Below are 7709 nucleotides of genomic sequence, written 5' to 3' on the forward strand. Positions count from 1 at the left end.
TTGCCATGGTAACAACATTTTTTCCCGAAACATTCTAGAACCTGTAACTTCTGCAGTTTTTACCCGATTGTCATAAAATTTATATTCGTATTAAAATTTCCATTTAAAAATTTAAAAATAAAAATAAAAATTTCATATTTCTAGTTAAAATTTCCATTTTAAATTTATATTTAAATTTATGATTGTCATGAATATAATATATATAGGACATGTTATATCCGCCCTGTGTGCCAAATCCATGACAATCGGGTAAAAACAGTACAAGTAACAGTTCTACAATATTTCCACAAAATGTCTTACCCATGGCAACGATGACTCCGTCCACGACCAATAAACGATCTGCATTTATGCTTTAAGCCAGACGCCAGCGCGCACTGCACACCATACCCCCCTGTTGTGTATTCCATATACCTTGCACATTGAGCAAGAACGCAGTTGTCTACACATATAACCTTTGTCTTTGTGACTTATTTAACTTATTACTGCCTCTCGTCTTACAGAGATATTCATTCATACCTAGATCAACGGGGATACATGTAATGGGCGACAACTGCTTGTTTCTTTAGTGGCACATTATATTTAGTAATGAAGCGTCGGCAAATGTGCTTTCATACGTTGGCTAGTTATAGTCGGGCTGACTATTAACGACTTAGTCACAGTACACGCTAACCCATACAAAGCACGTCTAAGCTCGACTCCCGCTAACAAGAACTATTTACTTTCACTACTCTGGAATTAGCTGGTTACGTTGCCCAAAGTTAAAACACTTGGTCGTAAACTCGTTCACACTGATATGCAATAGCCTAGCAAAAGAGCGAGGTTGAATGCTGGGTGGTTTTTGGCCATATCTCCCCCCCGCCTTTTCAGTTATCCTGTCGGGGAACACAAGAACGTGCTCGGCATAGCGTGTAGCTTACAATACGGAACTCAGTCGATAAGCACTTAACCTCCGCACGGTAATTAGTGATTGGCTGCTCACTAGCAAAGTCCGTGCAGTCGCACATAAGAAATTTCGGCACAGACAACAGCTATTTTATTTTATTTTAAGAATAGATTAAAATCTCGTCCTGCTTGCAGTGAAATCGTTTTTCTTCTGCTGTGTATCGATAGGAGACGCGATGCGAACCTAGAGCCGCTGTCACATCGTGGGTTACGATGAAAGCGAACCATGGGCGGCCAGCGTTTGTGCTACCCCGCCTCCGCCCCGATCATGTGCGCCATCTCATAGCGCCTCGCTGTCCCCTGCCGTGCAATCGGCTGCACGGAGCTCATCAGGTGGTGCCACTGGCGTGCTCCGCCGGCGCGGAAGACGCAGACACAAAAGGCGGCGGCGAGGCGCGCGATAGATGAGTGGTCGTGGTCAAGCTAGATGTCAGGTCGTTTAGCCGATTGGAACGTGATAACGGAGGAGAGCAGATTGTGCGACAAAGTTTCTGCGGATAGTCGCAGTGGCGTCCTCTTCGTCGAGTGTGTGAGGAGGCTGCGGTTGAGAGGATCACTAGTTCTCAGTGCACTAGCCAAAAAGGAAGGCGTTTTACTACTACAGCCACCGTATCAGATACACTTACACCTTTCCTCAGCAGGTGTCGCTGTACAAGAAGCTCCTGAGGAGAAAGTTCTTTTACCTATTAAATACGTTATTGGCTTCGACACGATCGCGCCTCCTGTTCCACGTTCACCGTCTTTGTTTTAGACTCCCTCTTGCCAAATTCCGCCTTACAAATAAGGGAGTGAGTAGAATACCTCACATTTAACACTCTCGATGGCAGTGGGGTAGCCGTTACGCTTGCGCTCGAATCCGCTGGTTCAGATTCTGCGACCTCAGGTGTCCAATAAGTCACCATTGGGTCAGCACTCGCCCTTAGCACCAACTATGATCACACTACAGCCGCAAAGAATTTCGGCGGATCCATGACAGTGGTCCGGCGAATCCGACAACGTACCCGACAGCCACGAGCTCGCTTTAAATCTCGAAGCCGACAGTCGAGGACTTAGCCCGGTCTCTGTGTATTGACATCTCTCCCGACACCTATGCGTGCAGATTGCTTCACGCCTCGCCCTCGCTAGCATTGGATTTCGCCGCTTACATTTCTGCCCTCCACCGAGACTGATGGCCCCATCGTATATGTTGCAGGACCGAGTCCGTTGCTGTAAATGGACAGTATTTGCACGGGGGAAAAAAAAAAATTTAAAATCCGAGGTGGGGTGACGTAGTAGAACAACCGCGGCTCCCCACATATGAACCGGAACCGCACTGGCTGTCTCGAATGATGCCGATTAACTACCATTGATGTCTAGTGCGCTAGATTACTGAATACAATGTATAACGCCACTACCTGCAAGTAGAACATATAGTGTAGCGTCACTGTGAGATTTACACAGGATAATACCCTTTTAGGTACGCATGCTGGAAAAGCATTTCGCTGATGACGTATCGCTTAAACAAGATGTCTTATTTCTTGCTATTTTTTTCTTTAGTATACTTTTATATTTTCGTTCAGGCACAGCTTCATTACGCTAATACCGCTAATCTACTTTACTCGTATTCCTTATACTATTTGCTATTCGCTATTTGATATTATTCTAAGTAGAAAAAAGAGAAACAACTTAATAGTCTGTCACATACAATTCTACAGGGAGGGCTAGTCGTTGGGAGGTACGATGATGGATAAGAAGGAGAGAGAACGATGAGAAACACGAAGAAGAGAGTCTGGGCTCGTGTGAATGTGGGTGGGGGGAGCGGCCAGAGAGAGAACCACGAAAAATCAGAGGCTAACGAGGGGATAATAGAAGTTAGAGCACCGTCCCGGCCTCTTGTGTTCGATCATCCTTAAGAGGTAGACGAGGGTAGTGCGGTGGGGTGGTGGTGACCCGCTACCCGGCCTCATCTCCTTGTAAGGTGGTGGCTGCGGGTCTGCGGTGGTGTACCGGGTCAGCGACGGTGGTGTGGACTGGGGCGGCTCCCGCAGCAGTGTCCACGGGCATCTCTGCGGGGGCTGGTCCTCCAACGGGTGAATGAACTCGCATCCCCCGCAGGTCGTTTGCGTCGATGCGTCTGTGGTGGGCGGGAAGCCCGACCTACTCCGGGCATCTGGACGGGGGCGGCCACGTCTCCGACCCAACATCGTAATTGAAACCGGCGCCATTGCGCCGGGTGGTGGTGGGGTCGCCTGTGAGACTTCCCTCCCGACGAGCCCAGAGCCCCTTGTGAATGCCTAGAGTTTGCGATGCCCTTCTCGCAGCTCGGTCTGCGCAGCCGGGTTGGTAGTCATGCAGGTGGGTTCTCCGGGTCCAGGGCCGGACTGGTATCGTCCGCCAGGAACATCCGGTGAGGGGATGAATCCATTTTTGCTTTTTCGCAAAAGTCTACATGGTCCTGAGGGAAAAGAAGTCAGTAGATGCAACTTAGGCACGGATAGCATAGAGGTAAAGAAAACGGGGCGGGTCAGTGGTAATTAAGGCACTTCAAGCAAAATTGCTGCTGCTAATCAAGCATTATATGCAGCTTATCGTAATTTTACGCAACCACCTCTATTAATCGGGACCGTATTGAATTGAGCATAATTATATCGTCCCTGAACACACATGCATTATTATATCTATTCTACATATAAAACAAGGTCGGCTACATACATACGGACTGCTTTAGCCTACTGCAACAAAAATGCATACAGATTAATGAATAGCAGTTAAGAAACGAAGTCTAGGCTACTTTGTTAACAGCAGTAGTACCAATATCAAGTACCAATATCAAGTACCAATATCATCCGGCGTTCCCTATTATTTTAGTTCTTATTTAATTGACTTTACGTACAATTACCACGACCTTAATACTTAGTTATATAACTTCTAAATTGTTTCTTGGCACTGTAGTTCATTTTCCGGTCATTAGCCGTCTTCGCAGTTTTGGTATTTCTTGACTTGAGATTCATTATTTGTATGCCGAGTTACCGCATTCCTCTCTAAAGAAGTACTACTTCAGCAGCAGCATCAGTACCAAAAGACAAAAAAAAGGATCAGTACCAGCAAGTGATGGAAACAAAACAACAGGTGCATGACAAAGACCATGGGACGTGCAAGAAAACAAAGTAATGACAGTAACGTTTGAAAGAACATATCATCACACAGTAACAACAGTAAACCAATCAGAAACACTAGTAAGATGGGAAACTCCACAAAAAGGACAATCAGCATTCATGCAACTAGACGTAGGATGCAAACAAGTGCCATACACAAATCCAATGTCCACACTAACAGCAGACGATGTACAAATGCTAGGATTACAAGATGCATTTAGACCAGTACACTTCAGCACAACAACATTCAATATAGTAGGATTCAGAAACAACCCAACAACAGTAGCAGGAGTAGCAACACCAAATATAAACGTCAATATATTGTAACGCTGTTATTTAACTTTGTGTTTTGAGTGTACAATTATTGAGCCAAAATCATAAATGAGAATAAGCCAGATTCGTACCATGATTCGTCTTTAATATCGTTTTACGTTTACAGAACAATCGCGTGGGTCGTGGTCGTGCTCGTGCGCGCCTGGTTGAGAAGCGAATTCTCTGAGCCTCTCCCGCTCCCTGTTTTTATAGCGACAAGCACGCCCGCGACCCACGCATGCGTCGTTCTCACATCCGCAACCCATGGCTTCGATGGTGTCTGGGCGCTGATTTTTGGTGGCGAGAATCATAGGTCGCTCGCCCGTTCCCGCAAATACGTTTACTCTGTTAACACGCTCTCTTTTCTGTTATTACGACAGAGATAAATGAGTTATTGGTTGACGCTGGAGATATTCCTATTCCGATTATTAATAGGACCACTCTAGTCTCTGCTCTCTGCGTGTTTATAATCGTCAAAGCCATATTCGCAAATTGTCAGTGATCGATTAGCTTTTTATTAATCTAGAACTGCGGTGTTAAAATTTTGTACCACGCGTACATAATATCTTTTTGCTTCCCGGATCATCTGTGAGGTTCGTCTCGTCATAATTATAGATATTTTTAGCAGAAACATCTTCAAGCTCTTCTTCCAAATTGTTCATGTACTCTTCTATTTTTTTTCAAAAATTGCCGCACGTTTTTTCTTTGTTGCTTGGGAATCGCTGGGTGAGATCTTTGTTTCTCTTTAGAAAATGAATGCTCCATTCAACCCCTGGGAAATTATTTTTGAACCTTTTTTCTCTGACCCCTTTCTTGTCCAAAAAATCGTTTACTACTGCTCTGAGGTCAAATGTAGTCAGAGGAAATCCATAATCTGATACAGCTATTGTATGCTGAACGATGACTTTTTCTTCTGTTGGGGTTAACACCGTAGGCCTTCCTACAGGTTTTCCATGTCTCTTATTAACCTTGTTGGAAAGAGTGCTCTTTTTTACACTATAGAGCTTTGCAGCATCTCTCCAAGACGATCCGTGTTTAACACACTCTATTGCTTTTTTCATGTCCTTGTCTCTATATTTATTATATGATATTGCAGCCGGATTTGGCTTGCAGACCCTGACCATCTTGAAGTTAAAACAATACTTGTCAGTCTCTAGCCCATTAACCCAGCGTGCAACCCAGGGTGCACTGAATGGTCACCTCAGGCTAGACTGGTTTGCAGCCGCACTGTTTGTTGCAGAGCGTGTACATTGTCTAGCAGAGCGTGAGGGCGAATACCAGTCTACCCTTCGACAATAACAATACGGGGCTTTCTGCCAGCCGCAGTAGACGATTGATAAACCGCGCGCCTGTGTACGCCCATGGTAGAATACGAATGCTGCACGTTAACTCGGCCCACGCATCTATGAATTCATACGATGATGACACACTCTTATCCAAATAAAAGTTTTTCATAACAATGGTCTGGGTCTGGGCTAGTGAAAGTTAGGTCAGGGCTAGTGGTTTTCCACAGTTACTAGCCCGATGGTCTAGTGAAATAAAAAGTTAATGTTGAACCCTGTATTTAGGCATAAGGGCAGGCTAACCGTGTGTCCAAAGTTACCCCGTAATCTTACCTAAAATGGGTGGAGATCAAAAAGCATGTCAGTACATAGAGATGACAAATATATATTAAAATTTAAGCTCAAATAAAGTGATTACCTGATCCCAACTAACATGTGCTTGTAAGAAAAAATATTAGAACTGTGTACAACATGGGTGTCAGCTATCTGCATACCTTAGCAGTTAGCTGGTCTATATTTAGCTCATTTGACATAGTCAGATGGCCCAGTGCGCAATTGCATATCAGCACATCTTTTACACTTAATAACTTGAACATTTAATACACCAACACTCTGTTATTATACCAGCTGTTTGCAGGCTAGTAGATAAAGACCTGCAAACGATGAAGTAATTATCTCAAACTGTTTTTGAATTATAGCATTTGAAAAATGGTACCTCGGCCCAAAAATCGGTACGCAAGGCCATTTTTTCTAAATATATGTTTTTCTTGTATTTTTTCAACTTAAAATGTACTTAACAACTATAAACCACGGGAAATAAACATAAAAACCTGTTTGAACCACTAGATTGTAAAAAATTTGACAATAATATAATATTAGAGTCGTCGGTAGGATTTTAGCAGTTTGGCCGATGTACACTTTTTGAAATGGCATAACATTTTTTTTTCAGGCTTCAAATTATCACCAAAATGCATACACTAACAGTATATGTGCTATACTGTGCCTAGAAATGATAAAATAAGTAAATAAGAACATATTTATTCAAATTCTGTTTTATTAAACTTGACAAAAATACCAATTTTGCACAATATCATTTTACAATCCGACCGATGTACACTTTTTGAAATGCCATAACTTTTTTTTCAGGCTTCAGATCATCACCAAAATGCATACACTAACAGTATATGTGGTATAATGTGCCTAGAAACGATAAAATATGTACACATCTGAGGCAGACCAGTTGTCTAACAAACCTTTGTCTTTGTGACTTATTTAACTTTACCTGCCTTCTACGTCCTTACAGAGATATTCCATTCATACTAGATCACGGGGGATACATGTAGTTGGCGACAACTGCTCGTTTCTAGTTGCACATATATTTAGAATGAACTCGCAAATGTGCTTTCATACGTGGCAGTTTACTCGGCTGACTATACAAGACGTAGTCACAATACACGCGAACCAGACAAGCACGGCTACTCGACTCTGCCCAGCTACAAGAACTTTTACTTTCACTTCCTGGAATTGGCTGGTTACGTGCCCAAATTAAAACACTTGGTTCGTAACTCATTCACTTCTATATGCAAAGCGAGCAAAGAGCGAGGTTGGAATGCTGGGTGTGTTTTTTGCCCATCTCCCCCCCCGCCTTTTCGGTGTATCCTGTCGGGGAACACAAGAACGTGCTCGGCATAGCGTGCTAGCTTTTCAATACGGAACAGTCGATAAGCACTTAAATCCCTCGGGTGATGCGGTGATTGGCTGCTCATGCAAAGTCCGCGCCAGTCGCCACATAGAATTTCGGCACAGACAACAGCTATTTTATTTATTTTATACGAATAGATTAAAATCTCGTCCGCTTGCAGCTGAAATAGTTTTTTCTTCTGTGTATCGATAGAGACGCGATGCAAACCTAGAGCGTCTGTCAATCGTGGGTTACGAGGAAAGCGAACCATGGGAGCGGCCGGCGTTTGTGTCTACCCCGCCTCCCCCCGATCATTGCGCCATCTCATAGCGCTCCTGTCCCCTGCCCGTGCATCGC

Source organism: Priapulus caudatus, unplaced genomic scaffold, assembly GCF_000485595.1.
Source record: "Priapulus caudatus unplaced genomic scaffold, Priapulus_caudatus-5.0.1 Scaffold294, whole genome shotgun sequence".
NCBI classification, from domain to species: Eukaryota; Metazoa; Priapulida; class Priapulimorpha; order Priapulimorphida; family Priapulidae; genus Priapulus; species Priapulus caudatus.